The 24,209-nt window shown below is 25.2% G+C and overlaps 1 pseudogene; it reads left to right on the top strand.

The window, feature by feature from the left end:
* Positions 1-24,209, top strand: part of LOC112591237 — a 90,095-nt pseudogene that overhangs the window by 42,177 nt on the left and 23,709 nt on the right.

Raw genomic sequence — 24,209 nt, 5'->3', positions numbered from 1 at the left:
ATTGTCAGTTTATTATTATTTTGATCAAATACTGTAAAGTCAGTTATTAGTTATTACTTATTAAAATTAAAATTTGAAGTACCTATAATGAAAATTTTGTTTTTACACGTTTTTGCACATTTTAACATTTTAATTGCACATTTTTTAGATTTTAGCTGCACAAAAATCCGGTCTTTAGTCATTATGTACCCACAAAAAATGAAAATTTCCAAAGAATGATAACTCCTAGTACTTTTATATTTATTTTCATTGTTAAAAAGTACGGAATTTTCCAACTAAAGCAGAACATATTATGTAAATGAAAAAGTGTACTTACGTATTATGTAAGTATTATAGTATTTTATTATGTCACACTACACGCGTCATACACATAAGAAACACCTGTATGCGTGTATGTGTGTAGGTAAGTTAATTTTTACACGTATTTATTATTATTATAGGTGATTTGAAACCATGATTCGAATTTATAATAGATGTATAATCTTGCGTGCGCGTGTAGATACAGAAGAATATTTTTATCAATGACGTTAACTGCGAGATGCAAGTGAGAATAGTGACTATTATTTAAGAGGGAAGATTTATTTACCGTAAGACTAGTAAAAAGAGCGAGATTAGTTAGAATCGATAGATTTGTTTTTGTTTTGACAAAGGTACAAAAAATAAAAATAAATAAATATAACACGAAAATTAGGTCATCTGGAAAAGTCGTTTTGATCACGCGCTACCAACGCATACTTTATTTGTACAAAATAGTTGAGTAAAAGTAACCCGACTAATGGACCCCCCGAGAAACCGTTAAAGCCGGCCGCGTATAGGGCCGAAACGATATTATAATTAAGATGTTAAAATGAGCGCCAAAACTTTGTCCTTTCCGCTTTATTTGCATTATTGTTATTTTACTTCCACACACACGAGTTCGTGAAATATATTACGATTTGCCGCTATATTATATTTTATTCGCCAATTATTTGTTTGCGTTAATTCTCGATGTTCATTTTTTCAAAAATCTACCACGACGGTATTGCATCCGTAATACGATTATGCGTATTAATTTGGCGTGACTTTCGTGGTGACTATATGTCGAGATGTCGATAAGACGAAACGAAAACTCTATAACGGTGTTTTTTTTTCCACTGCTGTAAAATATTTGCAGTATTTGATTTGTTTTAATAAATATTTATTCGTCGTTAGTCATAATATATACATAATATAGTACATTATATATTTTTATCATCGAAACGTATAACATGAGTATACAATTTTTTCGGTAACATTATTGTTTGTTTGCCTCGCACATTATCCTCTCCCACGCGTGTGTGTTATATTATATTATATTTATGACAGGTTGTAAAAGCATTACGATAGTTCGTCATTCGACGATTTTTTCCAGGTTTGTAACCGTATAATATACTTTTAGATGTTACACATAATAACAAACCACTGCACGTAAAAATATTACCGAAAAATGTCAAGACAATTGTATTATAAGTTATAACACATATTAAGTATTTTTATGGGCACATATTAATATTGTTAGAATAACACTCGTTATATGAAACATCCTTGTTTTAATTTGCTTATAACTCATAAATTGATTTGCTAGATTAAAATATTTGCCTAGATAGTTTCGACTGAAACTTTAAATACTCGTAATATATATACTGTTTGTAGATATACGATATTGACTTTCTAAAAAACTTTCTATACCTGCCCTATGATATTGAAGACTCACAAATCGCGTATGATATAAATAAATTATATAATTAGTGCAGTATTCTAGCGACCTTCAACTTTAAGTCCGGTTGTTTTCATTGTCTGTAGCATAGCGGAAAACCCAAACTATAACGTGTAACATCGATAAAATTAGTCTATTAGTTTATCAGTGGTATCAGTGAGGAAATATATAATTTTAAATAGTTACGTCTTACGTACGTACCTATTAATATTCTACGAGTTATACGCTAATTCGTTAATATAATGCGCATTGCGCATACCTATTTTCTACTAGTTTTTAAATTTGTAGATAGATTATTCAATAAAGGAGTCAATAATCATTTTTTTCTATGAATGTTCTTACAATAGATCGCGGTAGGTACATATTGCATAATAGCTATTCTACAAAGAATAGTTAGCGCATATTTTATAATTTTCAATTTAAAATCAGAAACTCATTTGTGTAAAAAATATTAAATAATTCGCCAAGTAAGTATATGTAAACTTTAACCACCTTGTTATAGACAGGTGTCTATAAATATAAAGAACATATTTCAAAACGATATAAAATATATACTCGATTAATCTTCAACTTCTCCGTGTTTTCTAATAAATTTTTATTTTTACGATCGAAAAAACGATTTGTGTGCGTCTAATGAACCGCGAAAATTATGTTTTAGGTGCATTTACGTAAAACGTAATATTATTTTTACACACTAAAATGCATAACACACATTACGTACTAACTAAGTATATACCGATCATTAGTTTGACTACAGTATGGAAAATGAAAAATTCGTTTACAGACCAAATCTCGAAACTAGAAATAACACGTGTAGCAGTGGTTCAAACTTAACTCATCAATTTTAAGTTACTCTTGTAAAGAAGCACTATTCGGTACCCCAATATATCGATAAGAATAATAATTAACAATTATAAAATTCTGTTAAAATAATCGTTATAACAAATATTTTCATTTCGGGCACTCGCATGTTGTCTGGAAACTAAAATAACGACGCGGGTCCCTAGGATCGTTAATACGCAGATGCTAACCCATTCTCTGGTTACACACGTGTATACCTAGGTAATGGTATTGCCACACGTATACATATTATAAAATATCGTCCACTATCTTTACACTTTACCTATCGGCTATCAAAAGACCATCGTGAATACAAGATTTAGGTATGGTCCGTAATAATAAACGTGAGGTCCGTATATCTATCCAACTGTATAATAGAACTTATAATAACGCACACCAATTATGGGCGGGTACTTAAATACTATACATGTATATGTGGTCCTTATTAGCTAATTAAAGTTGCTTCACGTTGAATGTAGTACCGTCCGATATCCCGATTTTACCCGATTACTTATTGATTTTTCCGTAACCACAATTTTACAGGTTCCTATTATAATTGTATCATGTACATTTTTATCGTTTCAGAATCCCGAAGACCGTGGTTCCCGGAACCAGTACCAAACGTGACCGTTATCGTGGGTAAAGACGCCCTGCTCACTTGCGTGGTCCAAGATTTACACAATTTCAAGGTAAAGTGTGGTAGTGATTGATATCTATAATATATATTCTATTACAGCAGTTTTTAAACTGTAGTTCACGGTCCATTATAGTGGTCTGCTGGGTTTTTATCGGCGATTTCAGCCTTGACATATAGATAACATGAAATATTTAAAAAAAAAGATATTCAAAAGAAAGTTGGTAGAGGGGAGAAGAATGAATTCTAAAAGTCTTTCATCAGAGGTATAAATTCTATAAAAGTGTAAAAACCTCTGTTCTATTATATACCATCGAGTAATTATATGTTATACGGTATAATTTATCAACATGTTCAAATCCAATATTGTTTCTTTAATAATTAACTTATACAAATTCTGATTTTTGAAAATGTATAGTTTATTTAGGATTCATATTTCCAAATTCTTAGATTTACTTTATTGCTTAAGTCTTAAAGATATTCCGCGGTGATACAAATCTATTTATTTTTTTCAAATGGTAATCACTAGATTTTCATGTAAATTATTAACCAAATGATTTTTGGAAAATTTTAATGTTTCAAAATCAGAATTAGAAATAGTGGTTTGAGTTATTAAAATGTATAATACTCTAAGAGAAATAATCATTAAAAATGGATTGTTCAAATATTAAATATATACGACAGTATAATAGTTATTAAATCTAATATTTTTTTTTGCTCTGATACATTTTACAAATTATAAAATATTGATAGATAATTAACCATTATTTTCTAATCATCACACATCAGTAATATCTACCGAACTTATTATCGTTAAACCATAAAGTTCATCTATTTACCATAAATTTAAATAACTAAAAAACTACTAATTTGAATTTAAAAACATCAACATTTTTAGAAAAGTAGTTTGATTGATATTTTACAGGGAAAAAGTGATTCTCACTTGAATAAATAGGTTAGTAACTTACTGAACACTCCTTAATTATTGACACTTATAATAAATCTAAATATTTTAATGTATGATAATTAAGTATACTTAAAAACTCCACGGATAAGAATTTTAATAAATTTATTATTCAAAATAAAAAATAGTAGTGAGCAAATTTGGTACATTATTAATAATTATATCGTATATAATAGATTATCGGGTTTATTATCTTTTTTTCTTCTTAGATATACTTTTTTTTTTGTCCGACGTTTTATTTAGTTAAGTTTAAAAGCATTAAAAAAAAAATGCTCATGCCTCTTAATTTAATATCTTACAATTATTATATGAATTCAGAGTATACATTTCGACAGCATGACCTGAACGTCTCCTTGAGTTAATACTGAGTTTACTATTATTGTACACACGCATATTCAATGGTCGTTTATTTAATTTTGAATGCCTAAAAATAAAATAATTAATGAGTAATGAATACTGCTTTCTTGCAAAATTTGATTACTGTGATAAATAATAATTATGAGTTTAAAGTGAATGTCTTACATCATTAATTACTTAATTAACTATGTATGATTAAGATTACTACTATAGTGATATTACAGTACTAACTACAGAAAATATTAAATAATTTTATTTTTACTCACAATTTATCGATTATCACGGTTATAATTTTTTTTTTTTTTTTTTTTTAATATCTTGAAAGAAAGTATTTTGATATTATTATAACGATAATACATTTTTATAAAATAAACAAACTACTTTTTAAGGACTATACACTTAATTTATATTGGCGCACTATTGTATATTACACAGGATAAAAAAATAAAAACGTAATAAGGTATCCATTATCTTTCGACATTGTTATTATAAAATGTAACAAAAATATAAAATAAAACACTTATATACATTAGTATGCTTAAAAATTAATAAAATTGAAATAACAACATTGTTGTCTTATAAGTTTAATTAAATTTATCATCGTTTAAGTATACGTTTTAGTGATTAAAAATTATATATCATGTAATTATTATATATTTACAATATTTCATACTTTTATATTTGATTTTCATGAAATAGAAAATTTTAGAATCAGCCAGCTTATATATATATATTTTTTTTTTTTTGAAACGCGTATACAGGTGAATTCAACCCCTCCGAAATGCATTCAAGAATGTTTTTTGAAACATCAATATGTAAAATGTGTTTAATTTTTTGTTTACTTATAATCTATGATTTGCCACCCTAACAAATATTTTTTCTATATTATATTTGTCTGAATTTATAGAACCAAACCTAATAGTAAATACTTATTTAAATAATATTATAATGTAAAACGCAGTAATATATAGAATCTAGATATATTTTTTTATTATATACTTTAATATTAGTTGTTATGCTCAAAAATATATTTTTCAATTAAATAATATTTATTTGAATTAACTAATATAATTTATTATTATGCACTTTAAATGATTCTATTTAATCATTTGAATAGTAACCAAGGATTTCAACATTTCAATCCTGTCATATTTTTTACTCAAATTGATTTTAGTTGCAATGTAATAATTGCAAATTTAATTTTCATTTAAAACAATATTCCTATAAAACAAAGCCTACAGCTAAAACATCACTAACGAAGTATTATTTTATTTTAATTTTTAATCAAATTAACAATCCTATCCGATCTCATAAATATTTTTTTTCAATGCAATTCATTCAAAATTCATGTATTCTTTCCCTTGCTTTTAATTTTTTTCCCTGTTTATTTTTGTTATTGGTCTAGATTGTTTAGAACGTTCCACAAATAACTTGGAAATAATTAAATTAATTGTTCTTTGTGGGAGATATAAGAATTAATGTTCAGATTTTAAAAATATTTAATTATTTCTCTCATAAATTAAAAATCACTTACAATATTTCATATATTATTCTTTCAAAAACTATTATTTATTGGTTTATATATACTCATAAAAACAATTATTTGCTATTTACTCATTACATAGTCAAAGTTTTATTGTGTCGTTACTTAAGTTTCAATTTTATAAAAAAAAAAACTCGATTATGAATAAATAAAATAATATACCTACCTATACATAAATAATATGAAATGTAAAAAATAATTGTAGCCTATATAAGTAGGTACGAATTAATTGAGAAATTAATTATTATATTTTTTGCATAACAATAATGGTTAACTCACTAAATAGCTTTCACATTTGCAAAATTATTTTATAAAAAAATATTTTCAATCATTCAACAATAATTATAAAATTTATTGTTAACGTTTTATTTATGATATATTGCTTATCTAATGGCTTAAAATAATTCATGTATTAAAAATACTTTCATTGAAATATACACAGAATTACAGTTATTGTTTATTTCATTTTTCACGCGTTATAAATGTTTTTTTAATTTTCTTATAGTCTTTTATCCCATTTTTAATGACTTCCGAGTACTTCAATTTCATTGATTAAAATTAATCATGAATTTACTTAAAAGAAAATAATTGTTATATTATATTTTATGAGCGATAATTTATAGAATTGTGTAACGAATGATTACCTTAACAACAACCTTTTATTATAATATTGATTGATAAAATATTTCAACAGTGGTGTATTTTTGAAAAAAAATTATTGTATATGAACTAGTGAATTTGCATTAATTTCGAGAAAATGCAATGAAAACATTTCGAAATTATGAATATATATTATTTATCATGACTGTAATTGTATTACAATTTATTAATAGTAATAAAATAAATAGCACTACATACGTCGATAGTCTATTTTATTGTTTTATCCTATACATGATCAAACATAAAATATATGCATTATAATATAGTCATGGTTTTTATATTATATTTACTTACATGTAATAAATGATTATTTTTTAATAAAAATATTTTGTTTAGTACTTTATAAATAACCAGCTAGTCTAAAATGTTATTTTCAACATTTGAATACATTACTTATCACATAATGGTTATAATTTATTTATGCTGAATATTTCTTCGAAAACAATGCTGTATATTTTTGGTAGGCGATTTAAGAACACACGTTTAAGTTCATTTAATGACAAGACCAGTCGAGTAAACGAGTGGAAACTCAAAGAAACTCTTTTCTCTTCAACTAAAAATTAAATTTAAAGGGTTTTAGTACTAAACACAGTCATTTTAATATTAGGTTAAGTTTTTCCTTTTAAACTTGCGTTAAAAACCATTATGATTTTAAAATATATAATGTTAAGTAGATATATTCCTCTCGTAGCTTTAATTCATTTAGTTTTTACTAATTCATTATAAAATACAAGTACAACTGGTATCAATTATACTTTATTTCATATTTTTATACATTGTCTTACACATTATAATACTTTATTATTTTATCGTGATGTTTGAATGTATACTGCAATTGTATCTCCCCTAAAAATTAATAACATAACACATATAATGCAACATATTAAAATCAAATGAATCAAATAGCATACAACGTAAAATAAAGTAAGTACAACCAGTGCAAGTACTTACGGAAAAAAAAGTTTTCAAAAGAAAAGGAAAGCAAGTAATAAAAATTAATTCGTAAATAACAGAATCATAATGGATTTTACGGCGTCAAAAATAGATGTAAGAAGATCAATAATAGCGTTGGCTTTAGTTTTCGAGAAATTTGGATACACATAACCTATTACATTTTCTGGAATGACATCTTTTCACACCTCATGGTTTATAGTATGAGCTATTTAAAATGATTTTCAAAAGATAGATAAATCTGTATTCATCAATAGTTGACCTCTTCTGTGTTTATCTGTGTCTATTTATATAAAATATATAATGATATTCCAATGAAATTAATTGGTACACTTTTGTCAAAACTGTTTCTTTTAATTCTGTGATTTTTTAAACTTGACCAATACTTATAAATGTAATTTTTTATTATTTTTTTTTTTTTTGCATTTTATTTTATATTTTTGAAACAGTATAATTATTACTTGTGTTATAATTTGAAATATCGAAATATTTAAATACAATAGATATGTGAGATGACATTGTATAATACCTATTTATAAACTCTAATTTAACTGTGCCTATATTCAAATAATAAATTATTATCTACTTGTATTATAATTATTTATAATAATAAGAATATTTACATGGTATATAATAATTTGTACATGGTCCTCAAATAAAATTGGTGGAAACATCTTTTCACAAAAATACATTTTAGCGGAAACGTGTAATATTATTTTGGCGGAATCGGGAAACTCTTTTAAATACATAGTTTTCAATTAACATAGTAAATATTGTACTATATAATAATATATTAAAAGCTATAATATACAAACACAGTGAATACCTTTATTAATTTTCACCTCTCCTACAAATAAAATTAGTGATGCCCCTGCATCCGTTACGGTAAGTGTAGAGTAGACAAATTAATTAATATCATAGTACTTGATAATAAACTCTGTCCCTCCAAACCGTTCTCAAAATTATGTTTTAATTGCGTGTCTACTTTAAAAAACTTAAAAGTGGATATCTAACTATAATAGGTCGTTATAGTCGTAACTAATGTAACAATTATGCAAAAAACTACAACTAAAATTAATTATAATTACTAGTTATTATAATTGTGTCATTACATATTATGATTTTTTATATATACCTATGTTAATTAATTACACTATTTATGGTTTATTTTTTTACCAAGCTGTATCATTTAAACATTAAAAACATTGCGTTTATGACCATTTTAGTTTCAACTATAGTATATACAATATATATATATATACTATAAATGAACTATTTAGATATGTTATTGTTTGTCTACGAGCTATGAACCATACAGATAATATTATAAATTAGATGATACTAGTTCAAGAATATAAACAAATGTTATAAAGAATTTCATACTAGAGTCGTGTTCTATTTTTTTAAATATAGAAAAAAAATAATCTATTAATTTAAATTTATATTTTTATTTTTGATAATTATGTTTTTATAGGTATACATAAATTATAACTGCATCCCATTTTATTATAAAATACATTTTTTCGGAATATAATCATTATAACAATATTGCGAAAAAATTTACAATTACGGTCCGTCAAGAACATCATAATTATATTTATTATTAAACAAATTTACTAAAAGTTTTTTTCATAAGCAAAAATAATATATATATAAATGTATAATAATGGTATACATTTATCCAGCCTTCAAATTTGCATTATGTAATTTTATAACCGTTTATTTTATATCGATGGTTATTTCCAAATTTAGTTTGATAGGTTGCCCAACCATAATGGTTTCATATAGTGATACACTAATTAGATTCAAAAATGTATGGGTAACGTAATATATTATTTTTCTTCTTATTTTTTTGGACTTGGGGCTATTTGTTATTTATAGCCTAATTAAAGCGTAACATACTTAGAAACATATTATGTTTTTATCACTAAATTAATTAACAAACATATTAAATTAAAATTATTGTAAGATAACAGTTTTTAGAATTATAAAAATATTTGATATTTAATATATTTTATGATAATACTGTAAATTATGCACAATCCATACGCCTAATTATTTATAGTATCCGCTCATTTTGTATACAAGAACAGTGTGTTTATACATCTTTGATAACCTGAATCTCATCTTCGAAGTATAAAATTTTAATCTCGGGGACCTAAATACCTAGTGGGGTTTTATAAAAATTTATCGTACTGCATACAGTATCTATAAAGTAATACTGCAAAATTTTTTTACGTATTTTACATACAGCGTGTAACTATAAATAACATTCAACTGGGATCATTTTTATCAAACCTTTATCCACACATTATTATAATATTATAATAATCTAATATCTTACTTTATAAAGAATAATATTATAATTGGTATGCATGTCACACGACTAATATTCGATATTCTGATCGATATATTTTCTTATGTACTATAAACGTGCACATACTATGAGAATAAATAAATATGATATTTATTTTAAGCCACTGTACGGTTGAAAATTATACATTTTTATCGTTACTGGGTGTAGTAGCACACGGTGGTGATGAGGGGGGAAAAAGCGTGTATCTGCCATCTAGCCATCACGTAGTTTCACCAACCAGACAGATTGACAGAAAACTCATGACTAACATCGGTTGCGATCGATCTCGGCATTATTTTCCGATGTACACAATATATTTTTTATAGGTAATTTTTTTTTTTTTTTTTATTCCACCGATCGTGCAGACGAGATGAGCTGACGAACAAGACGTGACCCAACAGCTGGATGACTGTCGAGCATATTAAAAGCTGGTTATTAACTACACTTTTATATGTGAGTGGATTTACCACATGTTCGACTTAGATCTTAAGTTCTTAAGTTTTTCTTCATTTTGACACTTCATGAGCGTAGGGTGATATCTCAAAATATGGAATTATTCATCAGACTATTTGAGTAATTATTTTAAACTTCAAACTGTTTTATGTTGTTTTATTTTTCAACAATATATTTTTAAACAATAACGATTGTCAAGTCTAAAAAAGTGAACGAATCGACATTACTTTGCTATACAAAATATGTCGAATGAGTCATTGGTTGATATGTTAAATTTTAATTCATTGATATTATATAGTTCAAGCTAAAAGTTTTGGGAATTTATAATAATTTTGAACTTTTTAAAATATAAGGAAAATTAAATTTGCTATTGAAAACCACCCTTAAAGTTTTAATTGAATCATTTTTTTTCTATTTATCTTCGCACAAAAAAAACAACTCTTTACCATTGAAAAATCAATAAATTTATGGCTTAAAGAGCGTTAATAACGTCCATGGTAATTATTTACATATTCTATGTTTACCGAGCGCAAAATATATAATATGGTTAGTTAAAAAACAAAATCAACAAACATTCAGACCATTTATTGTTCGGTCGAATACTTACGAAGAGTCTAGATTATTTTTCAACATTTTTATAAGAGCACTAATAAAAAAAATAAAACTCGTAGGTAATTTTTCCTTGTGATTATAATAATACATAATAAATTTACATTTCACTATTACTTCACAATGCGTAATTTTATTATTATTTTATGTTAAGCTTAATCGTTCATTGGAAAATTTTTGCAATGAGGATTTTAATTCAAAATTATATTTGAATTTATACTTATTGGATTATTAATCCAATTATTGTTATTCGCACTTCCACCACAATAACTATATAAATAGATACGTATTTAAATCTTCTTTATCACTTTTTTATTTTAATGTGTGCTTGAAATATATTTTTTCTTTTTTTATAATTACTAATTTAACTTCGGTTATTAGTTATATATATATATATTTCACCATATAAAATTACATGATTTAAAATTGAGATCTATCATGATATAAAAGTTAAAAGCACAGGTTTTCGAAATATATTTTTAATATTAATTATGGTTAGAAAATCTCAGATTTTTGTACTTTTGTCTCTATTAATAGATTCTTCCGTATTTTTTTAGTGATACTTTTAATTTTCATTATTTTTTATTAATAGGTAATAAAAATTGCTTGAGGTTGAACAATTTTTCTTGTATGATTATCAAAGTAACAATAAATCGCTAATTTTTTAGATTTTTTTTGCATTTTCTTATTATTTTTATATTACTTTTAATTTCTTAAAGGTGATATAGAAATTTTCAATGAAACAAAAAAGAGCACTCAAATTTTAAATAAATAGATTTTTCATTATCTGCGCGAGCGCGAAGAGATTATAACACATAATACCAAATTCTACATTGGTGTATGTTTTTATGCATAAAAAATAGAGAGTGAAAACTCAATTTTAAACGCAGTGGTTGAATACGACGATGAGTGAAGAAACGGTAACGTGCTCCCCAGAGATACATTGGCTGTATATAAATATATATATATATAAATTGTCTGCTAGTCGAAACGAAGTCGAAAACGACGGCATAATATAAAGTGAAGAAAAAGAAAAAAATGTCGTGTATACATAAAACAATGAAAATTAGCTATTCGGAAAACGTAGCGGGCGACAGACAATATAGCATGTAGAAGAATATATATATTATTGTATTAATTTTTTTTGCGTGTTTTGTTTTACTGTTGCTAGCCAAACTCGATTATAATAAAATCGAATATGCTTGTTACATCAAAGCATGCGTGAATAATTCACAAGCATTTATATAATTGACATTACTTCCATATTATTTATAAAATACATATAATATATTAAATATAACATAATAAAAGAAAACCTTTTCCACCTATTACACACCAGTTTTATTAATATCCTTATGAATAAACTTATATAAAGTTATACCTGCATATCAATGTTGATGAGAAATGGAAAACAATCGTATACGGTATTTTATTCAAATTCATTAATTAATGCAATGCCACCTCTAAAATTATACTCATAGAGATATCTATTTAATTAAAAATAATATAAAAATTAGCTTTATATATTATTGTAAGTATTCTATGGTTAAAATTTTATGTTATAATTCTGAATTTTTTTTAAGGTTCTGCCAATAAATTGTCTTCTCCTCATTTCAGTTATTGTGCTAAATTTGTTATCACGTTGCTTCATTTTAATGTAAAACAGATTATAAATATATTTTTAATAATAAAAAAAAATATAAGCTATCCATTTGAAAATAGTAGGGCCACTCGGTAGGACCATACATCGGAAATTTTACGGAATAAAACAAATATTATATTAATATGATTTAATAGCATAAATCCTTTTTTCGAAATTTTTATCAATGACATTTTGAATACAAATTAATTTTTAAAAACAAAAATATAATATTTTAATGAACTATTAAAAGAAATGCTATGCGTCAGATAATTTTCACGTCGTGGTCTGAAGTTTTTGGTGAAGTTGTATACATTGTTTATTGGGTATTGAGTATTTAGTCATTTGGATTTATCGATCAATCGTAAATCTTATTATCAGTATATAAGTATTATGAGACACTGAAAAATAAACCCAGCGATGTAGCTAAATTGCCTATAAAGAACGCCGTATTTCCATTTAAACGTTTTATTTTTATCATTGAAATTTATAAAACTATACAAGTCCCGTGAGATCTCAAAAAATAGACCTAATTACGTTTGAACACAATAAATACATATGAATGCATAAACTTTATTATCAATGATATGCAATACGTAAAATCATATCGATTCTCTTGGACGAGTAAAAAAATAAATTGACAGAATATTGTCATAATCTGAGGGTGACCAAAATAAATTCATATCGACATTCGTCGATTTCAAAAACTTATGCAAAGCCTGAATAAAAAAATATAAACCAATTAGAATATTATATACTATATAGTTTTAGATATTGAAAGCATTCATTCCAATTGTTTCGCTTTAATGAAGGACTTAAGTATACTATTGAAAATATTTAAATGCAATAATTATGTATAAAACTAAAAAAAAAATATATATATATTCCAAATGAAAATACAAAAAACGATTATCGTCAAATCCTATAGATTCATGTATGTAAGAACCATAAAGGAATAAATAATATAATATTATTATAACAGTTTATATGAACGTATCGATGGAAGTGCAATATATTTACTATGTATAGAAATGTCTATGTGAATAAAGTAGTAATTAGTCTTAATTCAGCTTTATTTAGTCCACAGAATACACCCGACATAAGATATCCGGTAATTTATATTAATATAGATTTTGTCTAAATTCGGTTCCTAAATATTATAATACTTGAATATACAATGGGATCGAAAAGTCACGCACATCCAAATAAATGTGTTTATAAATAGTAGTGGTCTTGAATTATTTTTATTGGCTACAGCAAAATATCACTAAAATTATTCCCAAAAATAAATCTTTACGTCATTATTTATCGTATTGATGATAAGATGCTTGCAGTAGTGTTTTAATTATTTGTTAGTGAACATGTCATATTCCCAAGGATTATGGCCTCTCCGTTCTCACGACACCTCCAGATTTCCTTCTGTGGGGTTATTTTAAAGGAAAGTTTTATAAAAACCGGTTTCAAAATTTAGATGAACTCAAAAAAAATATTACAACGGAGATTAACTTCATAAATGTAAGCACACTCCATAAAGTGGCCACAAACGTGGTAAAACGTGTTCATACATGCATTAATGAAAAATGTGGCCATTTTAAGTTTATGTTTATAACATGTATAATGCGTAAGTATAAATTAATTTTAAATATTTGATTATGTTTATATAAATACACGTATAAGTAATTCAATACAACTACTATTTATAAACACATTTATTTTGATGTGCGTAACTTTCAGATCACTCTGTACTATTTTAATGTTAACAGTTTGTTTTACATTATGTATTTTAACATGTATATAATTTTTTAAAACTCTATTTTTGTTTTCATAACGTACAATTGTTTATATATAATATTAATATTTGACGAATATTACTTATTACTTATTTGTGTTTTTCAATAGCCATACTACGCATAAAAATTAACTTAAGTATTTTAAATTCACGATTATTATGAATTCTTATGAATACGCTTTCTTGGTATTATTTTGCAAAGCTTCTCTTTTTTTAGTGATTTACCGCATGCTTTTAATTATTACTATTGTTATTTATTGTTTTGAGCACAGTAAGTACATATTGAAAAGATTTCGATACATTTCATTATATTTAGGTACTAGATTTAATAATGACGGCTTAATATAATGATATCTCATTTTCAAACATGTTAAGAGGCGAACTGGCCAAGAAAGCTAACTAAAGAGATGCATTTCTTTTGGTCAATAAAAATAAAAAAAAATATGACTCGAGCCATTATTTGAGTAAAAATTTACTCCCTTGATACAACTGGTTCACTTTTTTTTCTTAAAATTAATATTTATGTTAGTAAAATATAAAGACAAGTTGTATTCAATTAAATCAAAATTTTCACTTTTTCATAAAAACCATCACAACTGTATATATATAATAATCAGCTATAATTTAACCACAACTAATAAAACATTTAAAATGTTAAAACAGAAACTTTGGAAAATATGATTAATTTTAGGAAAAATTATTGGACCGTTCATTTATAAAAAAAAACTACTTGGCTTACTAGATTTTTTAAATTTATCTGTACTGATTCGTCTCCAGTTTGCCTCTGACCACACCGTATACACCACCAATACATGTAATGATATATAAGTATATGAGTTTAACATATTATAACGTCAGGATGATATACTAATTGGTTTTAAACAGCGAACAAAAATAAACTCTTTATGTATTTAACATAGATATATTTTTGGGTTCGATACATCAATTTTTTTTTTTTTTTTGTAAACATGATGGATTTTTCGTAATAATGTTATAATTTTGCTTTAGGTTGCTAATCCGACCGATTTCGCGTAACATTAATCAGGTTGTCCCTAATAAACGATTAATTGTAAGTTTGTCCCTAACAACCGATGCATGATATAATTATCTACATTACCATACTTAACCTAACCTAATTGATACCCTTTTAATTTTTTTTTTTTTTTTTTTATCACAATTTTAAAAATATATCTATGTTTCAAAGTTTTTCCACGCATCAGAGAAAATATATAATGCTACGTTTCCTACCGATTTAAATAAACACATTTTACTTGGTTTTTATCAACGTAAGTGCGGTGAGCTTTAGAATTTATTGATAAATGATTGATAATAAATCATGTCTATAACTTTTTCATTATATAACTAGAAGAGACAAGCATAAGTATAATTATAATTAATATAGAAATATTTTTTAAAGTTTAAATATTGAAAAAAGGCGATAATAGGATAATCAGTTTTAAGATATATAATTTATATAAACATTATCATAATAATTAATGTGGTAGTTATACCTCATTATATGCTATTTCAATTAATATATACAACATGCTAGTTATATTTTTAAAATAATTTAAATCTATTATAAATATCTCGTTCTTATACCATTCTGGCAATTTTTATTTCAAAAGTGATTGAACATAAAAATTATTAAAACTAATGCCCCTCAATTTCTCTCATCATTATATTATTGACATAACGCCACAAACAAACAAAAATAAGTAGAAAAATCATACAGTGATAATGACATATTTAATAAAATAAATAACAAAAAATATTATAAGTTTACCATACTTTAATGACAAAGTATCTTCACACTGAGCTCTTTACCTTTTTTTGTTATTTTCATGTTATTATTTATTCAGTTTAATCTACAAATATTATAGAAAAGTTTTTATTACAACTTGCCAAAATTAAAAAAAATTATGTTACAAAAAAATATTTCATTATTTTATAATATATAGATAAATATAAACCAAAATACACAGGTATTATAAATTATAATAACATGAAATATAAAAATACAACTTATAAGTGATAAACGAAAGTTTTACCAGTACTAATAAGTTTAAAAATTACGTTATCCTAGCTGGATAAATTTCCGGTAATAATATTAAAATATTATTTATAATTTTTACCGTCAAAAAATTTTAACCAAGAGGATTAAACACGTTAACAATAACATTCATCATTTATATCAAAATCTCTTCAATCTGCACAGAATACAAAACAAACTTTCAATTTTAAAAAAAATATAAATAATTGAAGAAACTATTGCTAAACTCAAAATAATATATATAAATAATAGCAACACCTTTAAATAAGTTATGACGTAATAGTACAGGTACTACTTCAGAAAAAGAAATAAATTATTATTTTCAAAGAAAAAAATATTGGTAAAATATTAATACCGTACATATTTGTATATTATACACATCAGGTATCTCAGCGTATTCAGCCTCGTACACAGTCATTCTCCCATTTTAAAATTTACTCACTTACACATAAATACTTACAGAACTATTTGAATGATTAACTGAAATTACAAAGATGCTAATGTATTATTATTTGTTTTCTCTCTCTAACTCACATGCGACATAGAAAATTTGTGTTCAGTAAAAGTGGCCTTGTAATGTTAGTCTTAAAATTTAAGTTAATTAAACTATTATGAAACTTACATTTATTAACATTATCTATGTTAAATAGGTTGTTTTAAGATATTTACATTTTTTTATCAAGATTATGAGTATTAATATGTACAATTTTACAATTTAAAAAAGTTCATATGTTACGATAAAATTTTAATATTATAAAAAAAGATTAAAAATACGGATAATGTTCTTAACATTAAGTTTGATTATAAATCAATCCAATCTAATTCTAAAGCTAACAACGTATGTTTGATTCTGCTAAACATAAATTTACCATGTTATGCAAAGGTCAAAGATAGAAAACAAAAAGTGTGCTAACATACTCTTAATGACTTAACTTTAATAATATTTATTACAATAATCATTATACTTCTATAATCTTATTATCACCGAATTTGAAGAAATAGCTCGTAAACCAAAATTTAAACTGTACAATCAATTATAATAATCATTAAATTATATATATAAAATATAGTACTTATAAAAAATTTATTCAAAATTAAATTAAAAAATGTTTTCGTTGTAGAAAAACATGCGCATTAAGGCTGTCTATATGTTTCAAAACATCGTTAATTATTATTTTTGGTTGTAAATCAGTTTATTAAAATATAGCCTTATGATGATGATGATTCATCAGTATTTTCATTTGTAAAAAAGCGTGTATAATAATCGTATAACTTACATATAAAATGATTAGGCCAGTGAGCGTATATAACACCTGCTGCCACACAAGAGTGTTTATATGATGATGCTGTATATTGTTGAATATACTCAAAGAGAAAAACCTGGAGTAAAAATGCTATTTTCCTGAATTTGGGTTTTCGAACTGTCATGATTTTATAGAAGTATATACACCCCACAAATACCGTCCCAAACACTTAGTCAAATTAATGCACGTTCGAGATACATTAATGTATATGTGCCTAATCTATATAATATAATACTGCAGGTACGTCCATTAGTCATTCAGAAGTTGAAAACCATCACCGCAACATTTCGGGATTTTAAGATTTAATCTTTTGTGATATTCGGGTACGTGTTACCCAACGAGTTTGATTTTATTAATTTGCTTAATTAGGTTGTCGCTATTATTTCAAATTCGTATCTTACATAATATTATTATAATATTTATTACCTATCGTGTAACAAATTGAATGTTATTATAGATTAGTACAGTGTATAATTCACGTGTGTATGCACAAGATTATTATTAGCTTAATAAATGACAAATTTATACCTACTCATTTAACTTAATAGTTGAATTTATTCAAAAATCTATTTTAATAACTTAATTTTTTTCAGAAAATTTAAAAATAAAGTATTAAGTTAAAACAATATTTATAGGTACATAATATTGTCTATAATTGTAAATACAATTAATAAATTGATTCGTTTTTTGTTTTTGTTTTTTAAATTTTTATGGATATATAATGATCTTGAATATAGATAAATAAATATTTGCAAATATTAAATGAATTAATCATTTAATTGATATAAACATGTAAACCATTGTATCTATAATATGATGTAAGAAAAAATAGTCTTAAATTTATTTCTAACAAATTATGTAATTGTTATTTAAAAAAAAAAAATTAATGTTAGACAATCGGACTTGCCCACCTTTACGCAAGAGTATGTTTGCTATAAAATATACAAGGACTTCTTAAAGAGGTACCTATGTGTATTTATTGTATTTCTGTCATTATGTCTAAACATTTTTATCTCGTGAAAAATATTGAAGTACATTTAATAGTTATTAAGATTTTTGATTCGAGACTCTTAATTGTTGTATTGTTTGATCTGTCACAGAATGTAAGTTTTTAATATAATTCAAGACACTTTTATGGCTTATACTCGAAGCCAAATAAATTAAGCTGGTACAACAAGAGTTTTTAAAATTCGATTAAATTTTTAATTAATATCCATTTCTTTCCACGTGATTAGGTACTTCGAATAATTAATTTATTAGTCGTTATTTCATTTAAAACTGTTTGTTAATAATTTCTATGCTTTCTATACTGTATTAATCATATATAGATTCTATTAATGCCGTAAATAACACTTTTTTAATTTATGCCCCTAATCAGAAATAACGCATGTTCATTGTTCCGTCATAAAAATTAATTATTTTATTTAAAAAATATACATATTTACTCTAAATGTATTTTTATTATTATGTTATAGTATGCATACTTATTTCTGTTCTGATTATAACTTAAATTGTATTATATTGGATAGTTAATTTTAATGAAAATAAACGAATATTATGAGTACGACGATGTGATAAAACTTCATAAATTGATTGAAAAATGTATCACCTGAATGGTGATTAAATCATGATGATCAGAAGGCTTTTATAATTTTGACGAATATTGGCAGTGGGAAACGTATCTTGTTTTTTTTTTATTTTTCACCGTACTGAACATGTTTGTAGTAGATATTTCTCTACACCCAAAACTTTTTGACAAAACTAATCACATACACACCGATAAGCGGATAAAAACAGTAAATGCGTTTAAGAAAATACTAAGGATATTTATATAGATTTGGCATTAGGTTAAATTACGTTGTACGGTTAGGCCATAAACAAAACATTTTTCCTTATTAACACTAAATATAATGCTATATGCATATATTATATGTTACAGCAAAAGTCCGAAACATGATTAAAGTGCATATTATCCATACTAATTGAATAAAGTAAACACTTAACATTAACCGGTTATTTTGTATATTAGCCATTGATATATGGATGAAATAACTAAAAGAAAAAAATTATAAAACCTGGTATTATATTATATTTTTAACGACACTAAATGTAAGATAAAATTACTTATAATGCTGTTTTAAGATGTGAAAACTGTAGAAAAGTAAGATGATACAATCTATTACAACCATTTGTCTGACAATTTATTGTATGCTTTGACGTTATCTATGTAATGAGTAAAGCTTGAACGTCTGAAATAAAATGAGTTCAAAAGAAAATTTTATTTTTGCGCGTATCTTAATAAATTAATTGAAGAAATAAATCAAATTTTATTTATTTATCTTAAAAAAAATAGAATAGATTCAAAATTATATTAGGAATTCAAAACGTGAAATCAAATCGAAAAAAAATAAGCTCAGATTACCGACATTTAAAAATATATGATGTAATAAATATTAACGAGGAAGAAAAAATTGATTTATCCTATAAACCAGAAAATCTTAACCTATTTATGCTCGCGGCACATTTCTTATTACTAAGTAAGTATCTATAGAGTTTGACGGAAAACTTTAGTAATAAAACAATAAGTAGCAAAAAAAAAAGCATTTTTATTTTAATTATAATTTTTATTATTAATATATAATACAATTAAAAATTAATGCCAAATAAGACTATGCGTATGCACCACGGTCGCAGCATACCTACAACCAATTCAAGACACACTTGTGTGCCGCGGAACACCGATTAAGAAACACTGCTATAGAAGGTGGTAATTCTACTACTACGTCCAAAAGAAAAATATGTATGATATTCTACATGAAATCTATTATTAAATAGGACATGGTGAAAAACACAGAGTTATTACTAAGAAAAAGAAGAAATATCACACAAAAGAAATTATATTAATGTATCTATTTAAAGTATTGTAAACCATGCCAAATGAAGCAAAAATTTAAAAAAAAAATCTTGCCACTTAGCTAATGATATTCTCTGAAACGAATAATAGAATAGTAGAACTCAAGTTGACTTCATTGGCATACAGTTACAAACAGACGAGGAATATTGTTTTATTATGGTCTACCAAGACCATGTTACAAATTTAAAAAAAAAAGAAAAAAGACCATTAAAAAAAAACGAGCTGAAGAGGTTGCGAAACATGTTTTGTATTTTTGGGTTCCAATGATGTTTCAATTTAATAATGAAAGATAACTCGTTAATCAAATAGTTAATGATTTAAAAATTAAATTGTATGACGGATAATTTGAAAACAGTATACAGCAAGCCCCAACACAGTCAATTACAAGGTAGTTTTGAATAGGCAAACTAGGATATTCAAAATATTTTAACTACATAGATGCAAAAAAATAATTTGAAACCTTGGTCCGAGGGATTTGAGGTTCGTACAATTAATAAATAATAGAACATTTCAAGTGAGATAAAATGTTTCGCAAAATATAATTATATAAAGGGAAAAAATGAAGGAAGCAATTCTGCCGATGCTAATCAGGTAAATAGAAAAAAATAAATAAGAATAAATTGTACGATTGAGTAATAATACTATTTTTTTTTCGTTGGGTGAAGAAATACCTAAAATGTGTGAGTCTTGTGAAAGTAATATTTAAGGAATATTAAATGAATGTACCAATCAACAAAGTATTTGTAATACATGTACAAAAGAGATAATTTTAATTATAATTATTATTATTTAAATTAATTTAGGTTATAGCATTATTACTTATTATAAAAAAAAATACTCTACTCCTTATATGTACCAATACAATTTAAACATAAAATTAAAAATCACACTTTTATCTTAAATACATAAAGGTACACGAGGTTAGAAAACAGTTCTAAAATATGGGCAAATATGCACTACGAGTATAATAATTGGCTTTATAACGTCACGCGTCTATTTGTCAATTCTCATTATCAGATATTATATATCTAATATTTTTATAACTTTTTAAAGCATGATAAAGTCCCAGAGAGACCTAAGTATAAAAGCACTACAAAATAAAGCTGAAAAAATTAAGTTTAGATCAATTAATAAGTTTCCATCTGCCAATATCGGTGATACAGTTCTAGTCATCTTAGCAGATGTAAATAGAGGTATAGAAACTTCACGAAATATTCTGTTTTAAGTTATATCAATAAAAAGTGGAAAATACTATAGATAATAAAGAAGAAACTATAGAAGAATAACATTATACTAGGTCTCAGTTTGATGTTTGTCCTGAGTCATTCATTAAAAACAAGGTGTCAAGTATAAAAAAATCGTTACGAGAAATCGCTAAAAGTGTATCATTGTTTGGTGATCACTGTTCAGTGTTATCAACGCTATGCATATAAATCGAATTGCAAAACATATAAATACAAACGCAAAGCATCTGACGTCTTATGCAATTTTAAATGTCATCAAAATTTACCTTGTTTAAATAAATAGCAAGAACAATGTTATTTAATAAATATAATTAATTATATCTAATAAAATATATTATAATATTTAATTGTTAACTTATATTAATCAATTTTATTTAAATAAATATTTATTATGAATTTATTAATAATATTTTACATTAGCCATAACACGATGGAAAGTCACTTGAGCCGAATAATACGTGTATATACATATTTAATTTCCCTAATAGTTTTTATTAGCTAAATTCCGAATTTAGTTGATGTGCATATTATCTAATTTCAGATTTCAACTGTAATATATAATATATTATATCATTATATACGTAGTAATAATTTTACGTTAATTCGAGGCAGAAAAACGACACGCTATTTTCCAGTAAATATGGGACTTGCTGCAGTCAACGAGATAATGCAATAATACAAACGACATCGAAGTATAGTCGACCCATATAACGTGTATACGGATGTGTTCGTATACATATATATATATATATATAAACTTCTACAGCAGCGCAGAAATAGAACGGGTGGATAGGTGTATATATAGAATGCAGGTGCGGTACCTTTGAGACCTACGTGACTTACCTGGATCGTGGGTAGTACACCCTACTGTTTTGGAATTCGCGACGAGGACACGTTCGACAGTTATATTTTCTTTTTATTTTCTTTAATGGTACTGAGAAGTTGTCTCCTAAAAAGAAAAACAGGCTTCCCGTCGTCGTCGTCGTTCGATTGCTTCTCGTTGTATTTTATGAATCGCGCGTAAAAACTAGTGAGTGTATACAGAGTGCTTTAGATTTTTAAGTGAAAACATTAAGGTTAATTTTACGTTTGATAAATTTATTTTATTTTAAATACTCTGTAGAACTAAATACATGTTTTCGTCGAATAACAATAATTTAATGATCTATCGATAAATAATAATTTAAGATACTATAATTGGATGATAATAAACTCTCCCGATCATATGTTAAGCTCTCTTGATGATTAACTCTCTCGGATTAACATTATACTTAAATAAAGTATCTATTGCAACAGCTAATACCTACTGATATATATATATATGTGTACAATATGGTACACTATATATTTAAATCTTATCACTAAATGAGTTGTTACTTTTTAAAATATATATGTTTATATTATGATAAACAACAATTTAAATGTGTGACCAAATTAATATATGGTTTTTTTATTACTTTACTTCCTTAAATATAATTATAGCTCACAACTAAACAAGTTGATTTATATCATATTTTTGCCTTACTATTTACTATTATTTATATACCTGATTTATTAAAAGCATTAAATTATTATTTATAGTAACAAAATTATTACAGACTTAAAAGAATTTACTGTCGAAAAAGTTTACAATCACCTCTATAAGTACTCTTAGAAATTCTGTTCCTACAAATGGCAAAATATGTTTTCTATTTCATTCAATGTCTTGATAATATTATCATTTTTTAATTTTTTACGGACATCCGGGGAAACACTCTGTATGTATTTATATATTCATACGGATATAGCCATGTATTAGTCATCAGGTTTGACACACACAAAAAAAAGATTACAAGAGGGCGCATTTCATTTTTTTTTTATAAGGATAGTACTTAATGTGCACTGCAGGACAACGATATTGAAGAGTGCATACAATAATCGTTAGAGAAGAAACTTTGTCATAGTATTAGTATCAGAGTAAATATTATTGTTCTTATACAAACGCAAAAACTATGAAAAAACTGAAGGCGAAATATGTTTTTTATTTATATATATATATCACATGCAGAGACAAGAGACTAGCGTATGTCGATAAAAAAAATAAATGTTCTCGTAGTAAAAACAGACAGAATGCGCGCGGCTATCGTGATTGAAATGATCATAAACAATACTGCATGTGCTGAGT

Source organism: Melanaphis sacchari, unplaced genomic scaffold (genome assembly GCF_002803265.2).
Source record: "Melanaphis sacchari strain LSU unplaced genomic scaffold, SCAv2.0 Contig12_pilon_pilon, whole genome shotgun sequence".
Classification (NCBI taxonomy): Eukaryota; Metazoa; Arthropoda; class Insecta; order Hemiptera; family Aphididae; genus Melanaphis; species Melanaphis sacchari.
Note: the sequence above shows the minus strand (reverse complement) of the source record. Positions and strands in the feature narration are given on the sequence as shown.